Genomic DNA, 20,433 nt, shown 5'->3' with positions numbered 1-20,433 from the left:
AGAAGCAGCTTACAAACATAAGGAAACAGTATACCCGTAAAAGATGGTGACTAAATCCTACATTTGATAGACAGTGTGACATATTGAATGTATTGAGATATAGCTCTATAACATTGAACTGACCAATATGGTGATTCAGATGGATCAAGTGTCAGAGATCTCAGACTTATTCCCTGAATCTCGGAACAGTTTCCATGGGTTCCATAGCCGTATGAACTTAGAGTGCGACCTAGTGGCCCAGCTAGCCAATTCTTCCATCAAGAAAATTTGGTCAATTTTTTCGTACCAGCTTTATAGTGAGGGAGGAGAGGAATTAAGCCAGTTCAATGGGATTAGCAACCTTGCTGCTTGGACCATGAGGGTCAGTAAGTCAAACATCGTAGGCTTCCATTTCTTGGAAGGTAGCCAAAGAAGTACTGATTGAGGGGTTAACTCTATTGTGGTGCTACAGACTTCATTTATTTTTTGCTCAACCTGTTCCCAAAATGGTCGAATCAAAGGGCATAGCCACATAATATGGCCTAACGTACCCTTTTGGGTCTTACACCTCGAACTTAGTCATTGACAGCACAACCCATTCTGAAGAGTTTATAAGGGTCATTGTACCACCTGGTTAGGGTTTTAAAAGAATGTTCCTGTATTTTTATACATCTGGAAAATCCGTGAGATCTCAAAAAGATAAGATCAACTTCTTGAGGGGAGAAAGATTGACCTAGATCATTTTCCCAAGCTCTTATAAAAGCTGGAGTACTCCCTCCTTTTTTGGGGATTAACCAATTGTACAAAAGTGAGACACTATGTCTTGGGAGGTTTTCATGAGCAGAGAGTTGCTCAAACCATGTTGGGGATGGTGTGATAGTGTATCTGGTAAAGAGAGCTTGGCACACTTTATTGAACTCTTGTCTCGCCAGGAAGTCACCTTCTTTAGTGTATTTAGAACTAAGGATAGGGACTTTCTCACTATGTTTCAAATCTGATAACAGAGCTGTTAATGAGGTATCAGCTAGATGATCCCAGAATTGTGGAATATTGGGTGAATCTGTCTTAATTAGGTAGGGAGTATATTTTGCTGGCAGACCAAAAGGGGGATCTGAGAGGAGTTGTACATCAGGTTTAAGATTTTGCATATTCATATATATCCCTTTGGTCAATCCTATGGGAGCCTTATCAGGGGTAACAATTCCCCAGAGCCCTGCTTGCTGTTTACTAGACATAAGGTCTAATTCTATATCTACGCCAAGTGTTCGGTATTTGGGAACACATACTTGTAGCCAACGTTTCAACTGAATCGCTTTGTAGTAATAATTTACATCCGGCAAACCCATTCCTCCGTGTACACGAGTTCTGATTAATTTGTCATGTGCTACCCTAGGTTTTTTATCTTTCCACATAAATGCAGCAAATACCTGTCTGACTCTCTTAAAATACGAGTTAGGGATATGGATGGGGACCATTTGAAGGAGGTACATTAATTTTGGAACAATATATGTTTGGAGAAGGTTTTTATGTCTCATCCAGGAGACCCACGGGAGTGTTAAAGATTGGAGTTGAGTCTGGATCTTTTTCAGTAGAGGTAGGTAATTTCATCTGAATAGGTTAGAGGGGTCTTTCGTAAGCTCAATGCCTAGGTAAGTAAGGGATCCGAAAAAAAGCAATGGAGGCAGCATATCCGGTAAAAAAAACCTTTAATGGGCACAGCCAAGTGAATTTAACGTGCAAAAAAGTTGTGACGTTTCGGCCGCTTCACAGCCTTTATCAAACACCCTGTGCCATTTAAAAGTACCTGCTTAAATATATTAAAACACACCCACTATGAATGGAGTGGCCAATAACAAAGACAAGAGATAATGATGTCATACAAAGTGCGCCCACAGGTGCTCTTACAAGGTATCTCAATCATATGTGTTAGGTCCCCTATCCAACATACCTACAGAGCGCACGTGTATCACGGCGTACCCAGGCCTCTGGCGCGCATGTCGGGAGAAAGGGAATAGCGTCACCGGCTGCCTCCCTCCGAGTCAGCTGAACGCAGGCAGCTCCGCCCCTTCATCGCGCGTCATCAAAACAATCTCCCGGCATGCGCGCCGTTGCCAGGGACGCCTAGGAGTCACTTCCTCCCCGTCGCTTACAAGCGATCGCTCCACCGCATCGCGTCCATAGCGCCAGCTGCCAAACCCCAGATCAGGTGGCACAAACGAAGTGACTCACCTAACATTTGCGCCCTCTCACGCGAAGGGGGACATCCGCACATGGGCAGGCAGCAACACCACGCCTCCAGCCAAGCACCCGGCCTTGGTGACGCCGCGGCTCCGCCCTCCCCATGTCCGTCCCCCCCAGCTCTGTCAAAGACGCAACTGTGGTCTGAACCCGCCCCTTGCTGTGACGCGCGGCGTGGGACGACCGCTTACACGTCAGGGACGAAGAATGAATCCCTCATAACATACCGTGCTCTGATCTGTGCGGACCAGGGAATAAGTGAAAAAATATGTGCATAGTACAAAGTACAATTAAATAAACACTACACAGAGAACAAGTTGCCATGGTCACCTTACACATTTGTTACCGAGAATTCTATGTTCATTCCGAACGGTTGCAGGGCTCTCAATTCAAAGATCCACTTAAGCTCCCAAGGTGAACTACAGCTGTTTTGTGAGTTCCTCAATAATATGGTGCCCGGGTTGGGGTTTACCATGACAATGTCGTCAGTTTCCCTGCAATTTCTAGACGTGATGGTACATATTAAGGAGGGAGGTATTGAAACCGATATTTTCCACAAACCAACAGACAGGAACAATCTGTTAGACTTCAGGAGTAACCACCCCCGACGGATGATAGAGTCGTTACCCTGGAGTCAGATGTTGAGGGTGAGACGGGTGGTATCTGGGGAGGAGTGTTTTGGGAGGAGGGTGGAGGAGATGGGGAGGAAATTCCTTGATAGGGGATACCCACGACGATTAGTGGAGAAGATCTCACTGAAAGTGGGGAAGGTTGACCGAGAGTCCACGCTCCAAGGGAAGGTGAAGGAGAGGGAGGCTAAACGGATTCCGTTTGTCTCCACATACGGATCTAAGAGTGGCGATATAGCGCGGATCATTCGTAAAGAGTGGCACATCCTACAAAAAGGATTACCCAGGGTGGAGGAGTTTGTGGATTTCCCCATGATGGCATACAAGAGAGGGACCAGCCTGCGTGATAAACTGGTGAGGACGGAAGTTGGTGAGCCACGGGGGGATGGGCAGAGGTATCTGGCACCAAGGAAGTGGGGATGTTTTCCCTGCCTTGGTTGTTGCAATTGTGGTAACATGCTCAAGGGAGATACCTTTGCCCATCCCTACAGTGGCAAGCCCTATAAGATAAAAAACTTCTACACATGCAGGTCACGGGACGTGATATACATGATCACGTGCCCGTGTGGCCTTATTTACATAGGGGAAACCACAATGGAAGCCAGGGAGCGCATCAACTCACATAAGAGCAATATCCGTAGGGCTCAGATAGACAAGCCGGTGGCGAAACACTTCGTGGAGCGTGGACACTCGGTCAACCAACTACGCTTTAGAATTATTGATTCTGTCGGCCCTCTGAGACGAGGGGGAGACAAGGATCGCATTCTGCGTAAGAAAGAGCTTAAGTGGATCTTTGAATTGAGAGCCCTGCAACCGTTCGGAATGAACATAGAATTCTCGGTAACAAATGTGTAAGGTGACCATGGCAACTTGTTCTCTGTGTAGTGTTTATTTAATTGTACTTTGTACTATGCACATATTTTTTCACTTATTCCCTGGTCCGCACAGATCAGAGCACGGTATGTTATGAGGGATTCATTCTTCGTCCCTGACGTGTAAGCGGTCGTCCCACGCCGCGCGTCACAGCAAGGGGCGGGTTCAGACCACAGTTGCGTCTTTGACAGAGCTGGGGGGGACGGACATGGGGAGGGCGGAGCCGCGGCGTCACCAAGGCCGGGTGCTTGGCTGGAGGCGTGGTGTTGCTGCCTGCCCATGTGCGGATGTCCCCCTTCGCGTGAGAGGGCGCAAATGTTAGGTGAGTCACTTCGTTTGTGCCACCTGATCTGGGGTTTGGCAGCTGGCGCTGTGGACGCGATGCGGTGGAGCGATCGCTTGTAAGCGACGGGGAGGAAGTGACTCCTAGGCGTCCCTGGCAACGGCGCGCATGCCGGGAGATTGTTTTGATGACGCGCGATGAAGGGGCGGAGCTGCCTGCGTTCAGCTGACTCGGCGGGAGGCGGCCGGTGACGCTATTCCCTTTCTCCCGACATGCGCGCCAGAGGCCTGGGTACGCCGTGATACACGTGCGCTCTGTAGGTATGTTGGATAGGGGACCTAACACATATGATTGAGATACCTTGTAAGAGCACCTGTGGGCGCACTTTGTATGACATCATTATCTCTTGTCTTTGTTATTGGCCACTCCATTCATAGTGGGTGTGTTTTAATATATTTAAGCAGGTACTTTTAAATGGCACAGGGTGTTTGATAAAGGCTGTGAAGCGGCCGAAACGTCACAACTTTTTTGCACGTTAAATTCACTTGGCTGTGCCCATTAAAGGTTTTTTTTACCGGATATGCTGCCTCCATTGCTTTTTTTCGGATTTACTATGAGGGAGCCCTAAAGAATCTTGGACTCCAGGTGGGCTGTTGTATTTCGGTTGACCGCAAGATCTGGTGAGTGCGATTCCAATACTTTATTTTTTACTACTGTGTAGGTAAGTAAGGGAGTCTTCACTCCATCTAAAGGGAAAGAAAGTTTTGAGATAGTGTGCCATCTGGGAAGGCAATGCTACTCCCATAGCTACCGATTTTGAGTAGTTTATTTTGAAATTGGACAGAGTGCCAAAAGTGGAAAAAAGTTTTAATATATGGGGGAAGGCTTGCTTGGGATTTGATATTAGCAACATTAAATCATCCGCAAAAGCCGCACATTTAGGCCTCATGCACACGGCCGTGTTCCGCGGCCGAGAGCGGACCGTGGAAACCCGTCCGGGATTCCTGCTGACAGCATGAGCGCACAGCGTCATTGGTTGCTATGACGCCGTGCACTTCATGCAGCCGCTTCTGTACAGTAATACACTGGTATAGATCATACCAGTGTATTACTGTATTCCAGCGGCAGCAGGAAGCGCACAGAGTCATAGCAACCAATGACGCCGTGCGCTCCTGCTCTCAGCAGGAATCCAGCCCGTGAAACACGGCCGTGTGCATTCGGCCTTATGTTCAGTTTTATTTATTGTTAGACCTCGTATGGATGGATTGTCTCGAAAAGCTTGAAGTAACTTCTCCATTACCATTATAAATAAGGAAGGGGACAAGGGACAGCGCTGCCTGGTTCCGTTGGTGATGGAAAAGGGTTTGTATAGAGTGCCATTGACCCTTACTTTGGCACTAGGGGCTTGATATAAGGACATTATAGCTTTTATGAACAACTCGGGAATCCCAAATCTATGGAGAGTGCGCTGAGTATATAGCCAATTAACCCGATCGAAGGCTTTTTCTGCATCCGTGCTTAAAAATACCAGGGGCTAAGAATTCTTCTTAGCCCAATAAAAGCTTTTTATAATAGCCTATTGGTAGGCCGTCTGGGCCTGGGGCTTTACCTAAGGGCATGCTCTTAATAATCTTCTGAACCTCACTTTCTTTTATGGGTTGTAACAAAGAGGAGCTGTCTTCCGGGCTAATCTTTAGTAAATTTCCAGTATCAAGAAAGTTGTCCATCTGTCTCACTCCCACTGATTCAGACAGGACATTTGATGTTTTGTCAGTTCCACTATCTAGATTATATAAGGCACCGTAGAAGGAGCAAAACTCCTCTGCTATAGCTTCTGTGGACAAAACTAATTCTCCCTTCTTTGTCTTGATCGAGGAGACAAACTGGGCAGCCCTTCTCTGTTTGATTTGATGGGTCATGAACTTGTTTCCCTTATCACCATGGATGTATTGTCTAAATTTTGTGTACTGGTAGGCCTTTTCACATTTAATATTGAGTAGTTCCTTTAATTGCCTCCTCAAGGATGTGAGTTCCTCCTGAGCAGTAGATCTCTTGGATTGTTTCTGAATAGATTAACTCCCTGAAATTTGACAAATTAGGGAGTTAATTTTTTTCTGTCTCTCCTTTTTGAGCCTAGAGCCTAATGCTATAAGTTCCCAGCGGATAAAGGCTTTGTGGGCTTCCCAAATAATGGTCTGGGGTGAGTCTTGAAGTTTATTCTCTTGGAAATAATGGGAAAGCTTAAGGGTGATATCTTCAACGTGTCTGTCTGAGCCTAATAAGGTTTCATTTTAAAGCCATATCCATTCCATTGATGGAAGATTGAACATTAGAGAGGTAGTAACAGTGGCGTGGTCGGAAATTGTAATAGGGCCTATGGATGACTTTTTCAGCATATCTATATGAGGGTCAGAAAGGAAAATATAGTCTAGTCTTTGGTAAGACTGATGAACTGTGGAGTAGAAGGTAAAGTCTTTTATTGTGTCATTGAGTGTCCTCCAAGTTTCTGTTAAATGCGTCTCTTTTAACAGCTTTTGAATTCCCCCCAGTGTTTTTTAGGACTTGGTGGAGCTGCCTAGTGACAAATCTAGCTGCGGATTTAGGGATACATTCAAGTCACCTCCAATTATTTTAACACCTTCAGCAAAATCACTAAGTCTGGAAAGGGTCCTCTTAAGCCAACTGTGTTGTCGGACATTAGGGGCACAGAGACCTGCAAGTGTTAATACTAAATGGCCAATTTTACCTTTTACAAATATGAATCTGCCTTCAGGGTCTTGCTGAGTAACTATTGGTACAAACAGTACATTCTTGCTAATCGCTATGCTAACACCCTTAGAGGCAGATCCATATGTGCTGTGGAACCATTGAGAGTATCTCAGCTTTGACATGTGTGGTACTTTATTTGTCTTAAAATGTGTTTCCTGGAGGAAGCATATGTCACTTCCGATTTTCTTCAGGAGTGTGAGAACATGGGACCGTTTCTGGGGCGTATTACAACCTCTGACATTAAATGTAGTTATATTTAGATCTGTCATGGATAACATGGTAGGTGATGCTGTTGAGCATTCTGTGGAATCATGCAGGGGAGTGAAACCAATGTTGACACAGGTAAGCTGAATACATGGTGGTTAGAAGAACTGAGTACATAACAATTGAGTGAGCAGAATACATAACCTATACGTAAGCCGAGTACAATGGGACTTAAAAAGCTGAGTACAAATAAGAATAATAAACTGGGTATATGAATATATGGGTGATATGTCAAGCGGATAGTGGAGTGAGGCCACTGTGATAACCCGCAATAAATCATGTGGGGACCAAGATGTATCCTAACCCGAGTCATCTCAACCCACATTACATATAACAAAAAAGTTACCTAACTAAGGCATATGTAAACGTAAACGATTAAAGCTATCGATTAAGGTAGCTGAAAGAATGCACATCTATTGAAAGACTAAACTTAATCTATCGCATGTGACTTCCCTACAGTGAAGTCCATTTAACTCTGAACACACAACAGATTCTTATAGAACTTTAACCATATAATAACGTTTGCCTGTGGTGTGACACTGTTGGGAGGGTATTGCGTCTTCTCCAGATGGTGCTGCGACAGTTCCTCAATAGAGCCAAGATGATGTATCCTGGGAAACATAACTGCTTAACACTGGATGAGTTCAGGTATGATCCCTCACACCCAGCATCTTTCTACTATTGGAGGATTTTTGCTTGGGCTGCAGTGACCAGGCATCTTGTATAAGAAGCTGTGGTAGTTTTGGAACCGAGATGTCCACTGCTAGCCAAGTATCCATCTTGATGGGAGGAATATCTAAGATCTTCCAGGCCAAGGGTAGGTCTTGTGGTGAACGGACAACACAGCGGCGACTATTCTTGGCAAATGTAATCCCAAACGGGTATAACCATTTATATAGTAGCTTGTGATTCCTCAGATGGTCTGTTAGGGGTTTTAAGATCCTGCTTTTCGCCAGGGTGGAGGAAGCTAAGTCCTGGAATAGTGAGATTGATGAGGCGCCATGTTTGAGGTCTGCATTCTTGCGAGATGCTTGCAAAATGGATGCTGTGTCTCTGTAGCTAAGAAGGCCACATATCACATCTCTGGGAGCTTCTCCCTCTTTGGGTATTGGGAGCAGTGAGCTATGTATTCTCTCTATGATGATTTATGCAGCCCTGCTCTCCCCTAGCAGTTTAGCAAATAAAGATCTGGCAGCTGCTTCCAGTTCTTATGGGGCGACTGATTCGTCCATTCCCTTCAGTTTTATATTCTTGCGTCTGCTTCTATTCTCCTGATCCTCAATTCTTCCATCGCGGTTATCATGTCAGCATTGTGCAATACTGCTTGGTCCTGCCGAGTTTCTAATTGTTCGACCCGGTTCCCCAGGGCGCGCATGTCATGCCTGAGGTCACGTACCTCCTGAAGTAGGGGAGCTAATGCTTGGGATAGCGTCTCCTTGAAGAAGGCTTTGGTGAGCATATCGCTATCCTTCTGTATCGTTTCTTCCTCAGGAGTGTCCATATATTCTGTATCCCCTTCATCTTCATGTTCCGATTCCCGCTCTGCTTCTTTTTCAATGCGGCAGGCCGCCATCTTAGCTGTGCGGGCTGGGGACAGTGCCGACTTCTTGCTGAATAATCTGTACATGTCTCCCTGATTTTTCTTTGATCTCGGAGTGTCAGGGGCATCTCTGGATCTATCTGCCGATTCTACCCATGTCAGATCTATTTGTGATGTGCAAAAGCTGAGTAATGTGGGTTTGATGAGTGAGAGCTCCTGCTCAAGCCGCCGTCTTGTTCAGCGGTTAGGCTCCGCCCCATTTCTAAATTACATTTCATACTGAGGAAATGGCAACCTAAAAATGCTTTCTTCGTATAGCCTTTTCCTGCTTTGTGGGACTCATATTCAGAGTGTTAGGCACCTGCTTAGAAGAACCTATGGTTGCTATTTTTACGGACAAGATTAGAGGAGTCTGGGTATTTATAAAGCTTTGAAATTTACATCACCTAGTCTTTCCTAATGATTGTGAACAAGCATTAACCCTAACAGGCTTTTTAGCCGCCTCCGGACCGCCTAACGCAGAATCGTGGTCCGGAAGCGGCTGTCTCAGGCAGAGTCACGCATCTATGAGTCATCTCGCGAGACGCGAGATTACGCTCACAGCCGGCCCGCGCATGCGCATCGCGGGCCAGCAAAAGTTAGAGGATCATTGCTGGCAGGCTGATGATTTTCAAAAAACCAAATCAGAAGCCAGTTAACACTTTAAATTTATAAATATAAGGTGTTAAATGGCTTCTCTGCTCCTCTGCTGGTCCTTTTCGTCGGTTGGTTCCAGCAGAGGAGCAGACATCACAGTGAGTACACAACAAACACCACACATAGCCACAGATCACCCCGCATCACCCCAATTAACTCCTTGATCACCCTTGATCGCCCCTGTCAATCACCTAGTGAAAGGGGAAAAAGTGATCAGTGCAAACTGTCACTTTTTTTCCCCACTGGTATTGACTGTTAGGTTTTAGGATAGTTTAGGCCCTTTAGTTAGGTAGTTAGCGATCGTTTAGCGCCCAGCCCACCGCACCGCAGTCACTGATTCGTTGATTAGCGTATCGCTAATCAGCATTTGTACTTTTATAGTATCTGTAAGTGATCAAAAATGATCACAGTCAGATCTATAATAGTATTAGTGTCACCTTAGTTCGCCCTCCACCCAAAACGCAGTGTTTGCCCGATCAGGCCTGATCGGTCGCCCACACGTGCGTTCACCCACGCCCGCCCCGCCGCAGTGACAAAAATATATATTTTTTTTATCACTGCACAATCACTTCACAAGTGCTGCGGCGATAAAAAATATCAGTTTTGATATTTTTTATCAATCACAGCGGCTTCCGGTACTTCGCTAGCCTCTCATTTGTAAGACAGGCTTGCTTTTTTTCTTGGGTAGTCTCAGGGAATACCCCCTAAATTTTGTTGACCAAATGGCAAACAATGGGTATTCTTCTGAAGAGGCCTACAGGCTTCTGACCCAGTCGGATTAGGAATGGGAACCCTCATCTGACGAATCCAGCGGGTCAGAATATGAACCTGTAGAAAGCAGTGGCAGTCTGACCCAAAGTTCGGACAAGGAGGTTGAGGTCCCTGATACCACCAGGCGTACCCCGCCCCATGTTGCTACACCACAGGTTGCGCAGGATCCGCTTAAAGGGCAGCGGAGTGGGGCTGGCGCTGTCGGATTACGTGGTGAGACATACACCAGCAGCGCAGCCCATCCTGGACCTAGTACCAGCACTGCCGTACAACATGGTGAAGTGGCGAGCACCAGAAGGGCAGTTGAAGCTGGTACGGTGACACGTGCAGTAGTTACCCCGTCGCAGCCACCGCACAGACAGGCCCGTAGAGCCCCTAGAGTCCCTGAGGTGCTGGCAAACCCTGATTGGCAGTCCCTAACTTCAGCCGCACCATTAGTTGACCCTTTCACCGCCCAGTCTGGAGTTCGGGTTGAGACAGCTCAGATCGGCACTGGGATTTTTTTAGCTGTTCTTGACTGCGGAGCTCTTGGACATAGTCATGGCAGAAACAAATCGGTATGCCACTCAATTTATAGCCGCCAACCCGGGAAGCTATTATGCCCAGCCTTTCCGGTGGAAAACCGTCCAAGTTTCCGAATTAAACATTTTTCTGGGCCTTCTCCTCAACATGGGTCTAACCAAAAAGCATGAATTGCGGTCATATTGGTCCACGAACCCAATTCATCACATGCCCATGTTCTCTGCTGCCATGTCCAGGGCACGATTTGATGCCATCCTGCATTTCCTGCACTTTAGCAACAACAGCACCTCTCGTCCCAGAGGCCACCCAGCTTTTGACCGGCTCTAAGAAATTCAGCCCCTCATAGAGAACTTCAACACCAAATTTGCAGATTTGTATACCCCTGAGCAAAACATCTGCGTAGACGAGTCCCTTATACATTTTACCGGGCGCCTTGGCTTCAAACAATACATCCCAAGCAAGCGCGGCCGGTATGGGGTCAAATTGTATAAGCTCTGTGAAAGGGCCACAGGCTATACCCACAAATTTCGGATCTATGGGGGTAAAGATCAGACCCTGGAGCTGGTTAGTTGCCCTGACTACCTGGAGAGCAGTGGGAAGACAGTCTGGGACTTGGTGTCACCCTTATTTGGCAAGGGGTACCATCTTTATGTGGACAATTTGTACACAAGTGTGCCCCTCTTCATGCATTTGTTCCAAGAACAGATTGGCTGCTGTGGCACCACGCGACCTAGTCACCGGGGCTTCCCCCAATGGCTCGTTACCACCCGTCTTGCAAGGGGGGAGAGGGCTGCCTTGTGTAACGAAGAACTACTCGCGGTGAAATGGAGAGACAAGCGTGACGTTTACATGCTCTCCTACATTCACGCAGACACGACAATACAAATAGAACGAGCAACCAGTGTCGACTATAATTCGCTCATGGGAGGGGTGATCTTCAATGACCAGATGTTGGCTCCGTATTTAGTTTCCCGACGCACCAGACGCTGGTATAAGAAGGTGTCTGTATCGTTGATTCAATTGGCTGTATATAATAGTTTTGTTCTCTACAGTAAGGCTGGGAGAACAGGATCCTTCCTCAAATTTCAGGAAGAGATCATAGAGAACCTCCTGTATCCAGGAGGTTCCGTGGCCCCAACTACCAGTGTAGTGAGCCGTCTACACGAGCAACATTTCCCCAATGTCGTTGCTGGTACCTCAACCCAACCGTCACCCCGAAAAATATGTGTCTGTAGCAGGAGTGGAATAAGGCGTGACACCCACTATTTCTGTCCTGACTGCCCTGACCACCCTGCCCTATGCTTTGGGGAGTGTTTCCGGAAGTACCACACACAGGTACATTTAGCATAGGGATTGCGTTACACAGGACAGGCACACAGGGCTATTAGGGCCCTTTCACTCAAAGCTGCTGCAAACCTCTCCTTTCACCTGGGACAAAGTGCATAATGTACTTCGCCACATCTTTGGGCGATTTGCGCTTTGCATATTGTCCCATGGAAAAGGTAAAAAATAAAAAAACAAGAAAAAATCACCGGTAAGCAAAAAAGTTAACGTTCTGTTCAAAAAGTTAAATAAAATTTATATGTTCCATTCAAGTGTTATTATAAAGTTAATACATTTATTGCGTTGCGGCCTGGTTTTTCTTTTTTTTTTTTTTTACCTTCTAGGTGGACCAACTGATCGACTAGCTGCAGCACTGATGTGCATTCTGGCAGAAGCATTGCGCTGCTGTCAGATTACACAAAAGTTGGTGTATGCGGTGCTGCAAGACGAGATTTCTCCTCTGCAGTAAAAGATACGTTTACCGAGGCATATGAGCTGAGGGGGCGGCGGTGTTCATATGCTTTGGAAATCACTTTGTATTTAAAAAAAAAAATATCCTGTCCTGGCAGACGCCTTTCCCCTCCTGTTTTTTTTTTGGCTGAGATTTTTTCATCCACATTGATCGATGTGAATGAAGAAATCTGTGCCGTTCATTTTAAAAATCTCATTACCCGTATGCTCAATATAAGGAGAATAGCAGAAACTCCTAATGCTGGCCATACATGTAATGATTGCGGAGACCCTCAAATGCCAGGGCAGTACAACCACCCCACAAATGACCCCATTTTGGAAAGATGACACCCCAAGGTATTCGCTGAGGGGCATATTGAGTCCATGAAAGATTTAAATTTTTTTACACATTTTGATTTCAAACTACTTCTCACGCATTAAGGCCCCTAAAATGCCAGGGCAGTATAACTACCCTACAAGTGACCCCATTTTAGAAAGAAGACACCCCAAGGTATTCCGTGAGGGGCATGGCGAGTTCCTAGAATTTTTTTTTCTCATATTCCACTAACTTGTGACAAAAAATAAAAACTTCCATGAACTCACTATGCCCATCACAAAATACTTTGAGGTGTCTTCTTTCCAAAATGGGGTCACTGTGGGTTAGTTATACTGCCCTGGCATTTTAGGGGCCCTAATGCGTGAGAAGTAGTTTGAAATCAAAATGTGTAAAAAATGTCCTGTGAAATCCTAAAGGTGCTCTTTGGAATGTGGGCCCCTTTGCCCACCTAGGCAGCAAAAAAGTGTCACACATATGGTATCGCCGTACTCAGGAGAAGTTGGGCAATGTGTTTTGGGGTGTCATTTTACATATACCCATGCTGGGTGAGATAAATATCTTGGTCAAATGCCAACTTTGTATAAAAAAATGGGAAAAATTGTCTTTTGCCGAGATATTTCTCTCACCCAGCATAGGTATATGTAAAAAGACACCCCAAAACACATTGCCCTACTTCTTCTGAGTACGGCGATACCACATGTGGCATTTGACCGAGATATATATATATATTTTTTTAATAATCATTTTCCGCTAACTTGTGACAAAAAATAAAGAGTTCTATGAACTCACTATGCCCATCAGCGAATACCTTAGGCTGTCTACTTTTCAAAATGGGGTCATTTGTGGGGTTTTTCTACTGTCTGGGCATTGTAGAACCTCAGAAAGCATGACAGGTGCTCAGAAAGTCAGAGCTGCTTCAAAAAGCGGAAATTCACATTTTTGTACCATAGTTTGTAAACGCTATAACTCTTAACCAAACCATTTTTTTTACCCAAACATTTTTTTTTTATCAAAGATATGTAGAACAATAAATTTAGAGTAAAATGTATATATATATGTCGTTTTAAAAAAAAAAATTACAATTAAAAAAGGGAAAAATTTCATTTTTTTTTCAAACATTTCAGTAAATTTTGATTAATAACAAAAAAAGTTAAAATGTCAGCAGCAATGAAATACCACCAAATGAAAGCTCTATTAGTGAGAAGAAAAGGAGGTAAAATTCATTTGGGTGGTAAGTTGCATGACCGAGCAATAAACGGTGAAAATAGTGTAGTGCAGAATTGTAAAAAGTGGTCTGGTCATTAAGGGTGTTTAAGCTAGGGGAGCTGAGGTGGTTAAGGTCTGAGACCCCGTTCAAAGTTATCTGAGCACTAAAAATCTCAGTGGGTTCCCATACTTTTGCAGGATACTTGAAAAATTGTACAAAACCCAAATAAAAAAACTGATACTGTTGAAACGTGTGTTTCATCGTTAACTTTATGCCTTTTGGAGATCATTCCATCTTTAACTTACTTAACAGTTCACACTAACAGTAATTTAGACCAGGGGTGCCCAAACTTTTGCATGTCACTGTATATCAATACATCAATGTTTACAATATCAAGATAAGAAATTGACTGTCAAAACTCAAAAACAAAAAAATATATATTCTGGTGCATATCTAGTTTAGTCCTTAACCCCTTCACGACTGCCATACGACTATATATATGTGCTATCTGCAAATACCCCATGCAGCTAGCACGTGTATAGACGTCATGGCAGCTCTTTCAAACAAGTGCTGCAAAACGCTTGGATTAAAGGGAACCTGTTATGTGGATATTTGATTATAATCTAACTAATTATATACAATCATTAACTACTAAAAAGTGCCTTAGATGTATTCACTTATTGGTGTGACAGATGGTTACCTCATAATATACACACAAAGATGCAACATGCCACATGCTAATGAGCTGATTTGAGTCCAGAGTGAAGTCATTGAGTCCAGCGTATATTTAATTCAGACCTATAGCCACTCCCCTGTCCACCTGCTGCTGATTCATATGGGAAAAAAACTGTCAATCAGCAGCAGGTAGGTGGGGAGAGTCAGGAGCTCATGAATATTCTGGACTCATCATTATTAGCTGGAGCTTTTCAACACAAGATGTTGGCAGATTGACTGGGCCAATTAAAAAAAGTGACTCAGCATTTTGCTAAGAGAATCAGTCACTTATTTATGTTGCCCTTAGTTAGGACACCATAAAACTAGTGACATGTTCTCTTTAAAGCTTCTGTCCCTGCACTGCTGCTGTCACAGACAGCATACAGTGCAGTAATGCCGGCAAGGGAACAATCAGTGGTCCGTTGCTGGAGATCGACCCGATTGGTTAGTCTGGGCAGACTAACCAATCGGATCGCAGCAGTGTAAAAGTGCCTGTTTTAGGCTGTGACCCTTGCATCTATCCGTCCATCGATTCCCCCCAACTACCCTGTCTCCAACCTGCCATGCTCTCTTGCACACTTCTGTCCCGGCAGTGCCCCAACCGTGCCCCCTCCATCCTGGACATAACCCCTCCTTTCCGGCCCTGCCCCCATTTGTGCCCCCTGCCCCTGATGCGGTCCCCCTGCTGTATTTCATGGTGGCGGTTCTGTTTCAGAGCCGCCACCATCAGCAGCGAGTGTCAGCTGTATGTTGACACTCTGCTGTAATCCCTTAGATGCCGTGGCAGCTGTATCCATGGGGTTAATAGTATCCAATAGCATCCTGTGTTGCCATCTACCAGGAAACCTGATAGTACTATACTTTGCAATGCAAGAGCATTGCAAAAAAATAGTACAGCCATCAGCCCCACTGGATCTTCAATATCCAAGTGAAACTTGATAAAAAAAATGAAAATAATAAGAGTAGAAAAAAAAGTACCATAAATTACAAATAAAACAAATATCCTTTTCCTATAAAAAATAAAAATACACAGATTAGGTATCACCGCGTCTATAACAACCAGCTCTATAAATATATCACATGAGCCACCCAGTCCAATAAACACCATAAAAAATGAAATAATAACTGTGTAAAAAAAAGCCACTGTTACCTTACATCACAAAAAGTGCAACACCAAGCGATCAAAAAGGCATATGTCAAACAAAATAGTACCAATAAAACTGTTACCTGTTACCGCAAATAATTAGAGCCTACAAAAAATATATAGCTCTCAGAATATCAGAATATGGCGACACTAAAACAAAATTTTTTTCTTTCAAATATGCTATTATTGTGTTAAAGTGAAATACATTTAAAAAAGTATATATATATATGGTATCGCCACGTCCGTAACAAACTGCTCTATAAAAATATCACATGACCTAACCCCTCAGGTAAAAACCGTAAAAAATAAAAACAGTGACAAAAAAACAGTGACCAAAAAGTTATTTTTTGTCAGCTCACATCACAAAAATTGTAACACCAAGCGATCAAAAAGTGTATGCCCCCCAAAATAGTACCAATAAAACCATCACCTCATCCCACAAAAAAATTAGCCCCTACGTAAGACAATCGGTCAAAAAAAAAAAAAAGCTATGGCTCTCAGACTATGGAGACACTAAAATATAATTTATTTGGTTTCAAAAATGCTATTATTGTGTAAAACTTAAATAAATAAGAAAAAGTATACATATTAGGTATTGCCATGTCCATAACGATCTGTTCTATAAAAATATCACATGACCTAACCCCTCAGATGAACGCTGTAAAAGTAAATAAATAAAAACTGTTTCAAAACAACCAATTTTTTGGTCACCTTGCCCAATAAAGTAAAATAATGAATGATAAAAAAAATCCTATGTACCCAAAAATGGTACCAATAAAAACCTCAACTCTTTCTGCAAAAAACAAACCCCTGCACAAGATGATCGACAGAAAAAATAAATAAGATATGGCATTCAGAAAATGGAGACACAAAAATATATTTTTTTCTAAAATGCTTTATTATGTAAAAATTTTGACCTGGACACTGGGGCATCAATGACCCTTGGTCATGAAAGGGTTAAAGAGGCCCTTTTACCACTCCTTACATGCCTGTTTAATAGCTACATGCATTCCCCACGTAGTAATAATTCTGGAGCATCTATTCTTATGGCTCTATGTTGTGCCATCCCTTTATTATGTCTACTAGAAGTTATGAATGAATTGCTAGCAGTTTGCAGTAGGGGTACAGAGGGGAGGTAACAAGTTGGGGGGTGTACCTGCACAGTCTGAAAATGGCAGCACTAATTGGATAGAGTTAGTCTGTGCAGGTACCCCCCCCCCCTCCCCCCTGTATTATTACTGCAGACTGCTAGCAATTCATTCATACCTTCTAGTAAAAATAAGAAAGGAATGGCACAACATATAGCCATAAAAATAGATACTCCAGAATTGTAATTACACAGGGAATGCATGAAGCTATTAAAACAGGCATGTCAGGAGAGGTAAAAGGTCCTCTTTGATAGTCATTAGCTTTATATAGTCAGTCATTGTTTTAAATGTTCCATCATTTTCCCAACAGATAAAGGACAAATATAACAAAAGAATACACTTACAAACCCAGATTCCTTGTATTGCTTCATTATGAGTATTGATGTGCTTGGAATGACTTTTATTTGATACGTGGGTGAAGCTTGTCTTTTGCAAGTTTTGCTGGGACATGTAGCAGAGCTGTAGAGAAATGTATTGGAAGCACTTCTGGAAGACATATTTTCCTGGAATTTTTACTACACATAAACAATATTTTCAGTGAAAAGATAAATTTTAGCCCAAGCCAATTATAATGATTATTGTTATTGCTACTGTTTGTATTCTTAATCTGCTACTTATTATAGAGTAAAAAAGGGTAGGTTCTAAACACCTATAACGACACAATTTAAAAGAGAAAAAAAATATTATATGCTCAATAGTGCAACTAAAAATAGAAAATTACATTAACCCCTTAAGGACCCTTGCCATACATGTACGTCACAGTTGGATGTGACTTAAGGACCAGAGACGTACATGTACGGCACAAGGTCCGCCGTGTGCTGGGAGGGAATCGGGGCACCATGGTTGCTCTTAGTGGCAGGCATCCATGCCAGATAAGGGCAGCATGGTGCAGCACCGCCCCTCTGCAGCTATAAGCGCTGCGATTGGCCGGTCAATGAAGACCTGAACATCGCAGAGCCAGAAGCAGTAAGGATCTGCAGGGCGGGTCGGGGGGGGGGTCAGGGGAAGGTGACCGGTGCTGAACCAGTCATCATCCTGTCTCCTCTGAGGTGCGGCAGGGCGTCCCCTGCCTGCGCTACAATTGGCGGAACAATGCTCTAGTAAAATGACAGCGCTATAGTTACACAGGAAAGGGCTGAACCTCCCTGAATGCAGCCATTCTAGCTGGTGACTACATGCAGAGAGGTTCTGTGCTTTTCTGTGCTGCTTGTTGGCTTGCTGGGACTTGTGGTGTACCACTACTTTGATTTCACATTTTCCTGCTGAAAGAAGAAAAGAAGAACATCTGGAATTGCTGCACTGATTTTTTTTTTTCATTTTCAGCTGTTCCAGATTCGTAAACCACCCTCTGTCCCTGTCCCTTTCTGACCACCCTCCCTCCTAGCCAGCCCCCCAACCCCCACTGTCTTTTTTTTCCCGGAAACCATTTGGTCTATGCGCTTTTTTCGGTCATTTTTTATTTATTTTTATTTTTTTTCCATACCTGCCTGATCAGCACCTGGGGATTTTTATTTGTGCTTTTTTTTTTTGTTTTGTTTTCACATCTGTGTTTTTCACATCCAATTTTTCCTTTTTTTTTGGTTCAAAAAGATGAAATTGTAGTTAGGGCTTTATATAAAAATATATAGAGTTCTATATTTTATATCTATATTATATTATAAAAAAAAAAAACATGCAATGCAACAGCTCTCTGCAAACCAAATAAAGTACAAAATGCATAATAATTGCTAATGCTATACTTATAAATTAGAGATGCTTGGCAAATCATTTTGTACAAAATTATTTGAGCCCGTCTGCCGCACGGGCTCTCTGTAAGGCGGGTTTCTAACACTAAATTCTACCGGTTATGTGCCATGACGGCTACCATACAATTCAGGGAGTGTAGGTTCCACATGCATGCTTATATTATCAATATAAGTAAATTTTTAGCCTGTGTTCACTTTTTTAACACTGTAGTGAATTTTTATACTATAGTTTTTGCACGCACACACAATCAATGATCAGTAGTGAGCTCAATTACATCTGCACATTTTTGAGGTTTCTGCAGTTAGTGGTAGTTAGATATTAGTGTTGAGCAAACCCTAACTGTAAATGTACAACAAACTGGATGGAATCTGATAAATGTCTTTTGTTTTGATGGTAGGTACCTCATTTAGGAAGCTTTCCACTGCTAGGATGCCTTGGTGGTGTTGGATGTTACTATATAGCGCTGACACATCTAGTGTAACCAATAGCATCCCTGGTTCCCAAGGTATATCCTGGAGTGTGATGAGATGAATGGAAACCCTTACATAGGAGGGTAGATGTTTAACGTACTTCTGTAGTATATGGTCTATATATGCCGAAAGGTTGGAAGTCAAGGAATCAACTCCTGAGATAATCGGCCGGCCTGGTGGATTAGTGAGAGTTTTATGGATTTTTTGTAAAAAATAGAAATAGTGTTTCTTTTTGTTAAGGATCTTATCCATATACTCTCTATTTAAGAGTGCTGCTAGGACTTTCTTGAAACCATCACTTGGGTCCTCCAGCAATTTCACGTTATATTTGGCATCAGAGAGAATTCTTAGGGCCTCATTGTTATATGCACTAGATTCCATAATAACGATTCCCCCACCCTTATCAGCACTCTTAGTGAGTATATACCTGTTAAATTTAAGGGAAGAGTTGGCTCTAATTTGTGAGGTAGTGAGATTGCAGGATGGTTTTGTAATTGTTTGTCCAGAGTCAAACATAGTCTTGAAATTAGTAAGAACCATGTTGGATAATGTTTCTAGGTGAGGTCCTTGGTTTTCTATTGGGTAGAATGTGGATCTGGGTTTAAACTGGGATGGAATGGGATCCTCAAATAGTTATTTCATCAGAATCAGTACTGTATCCTCACCCACTTCCGCAAATTGGGAATTAGTAGTACTCGAGGCAACCGAGTTAAGGACAAGATCTTTCAGTAGAAAATGATGTTTAAGTGTCAGTTTTCATATGTACTGATTCAGGTCAACAAATAGTTCAAAGATATCAGGCCCCCTAGAGGGACAAAAAGATATACCCTTATAGAGTACTTCAATCTTGTTTCTATTAAGGTTACAACTTGATAGATTAAAAATACCCTTTTACTTCAAGTTCCTGGTGTGGTGCTCTATTGATTTGTTAATGTTGGACCTGTGTCTCTTCCCTCCTCTAAGCCCTCTTCGTCGGACATTACTCTTTTGTTTTTGCTTAGAGGTGATTGGATTGGACTGAAGAATCAGGTAATTTTCTGGTTTTGCTGTGAGCGTGGACTCTGCAAAGGGTACGGCTTGGCTAGGGGAGAATTTATGAGATATGGTGATAATAGCTGGATACTGGAAAAAACTGGTCTAGATGAAGAGGGCCCGATGGGGGTACCAGTAGATGGTGACAGATGGCTTAGAGAGAAATGATCGGTCAAATTAGTGGGTAAGGCTAGGAATGGTTCTGTAATTAACAAAATTTATTTAATTTTATTGACGTACTAATCCAAAATATATCTACTGCCTATATAAAGTACGCTAAAAACAATTTATTATTTTT

The sequence above is a fragment of the Bufo gargarizans genome, chromosome 1, assembly GCF_014858855.1.
Source record: "Bufo gargarizans isolate SCDJY-AF-19 chromosome 1, ASM1485885v1, whole genome shotgun sequence".
Lineage (NCBI taxonomy): Eukaryota > Metazoa > Chordata > Amphibia > Anura > Bufonidae > Bufo > Bufo gargarizans.
Note: the sequence above shows the minus strand (reverse complement) of the source record.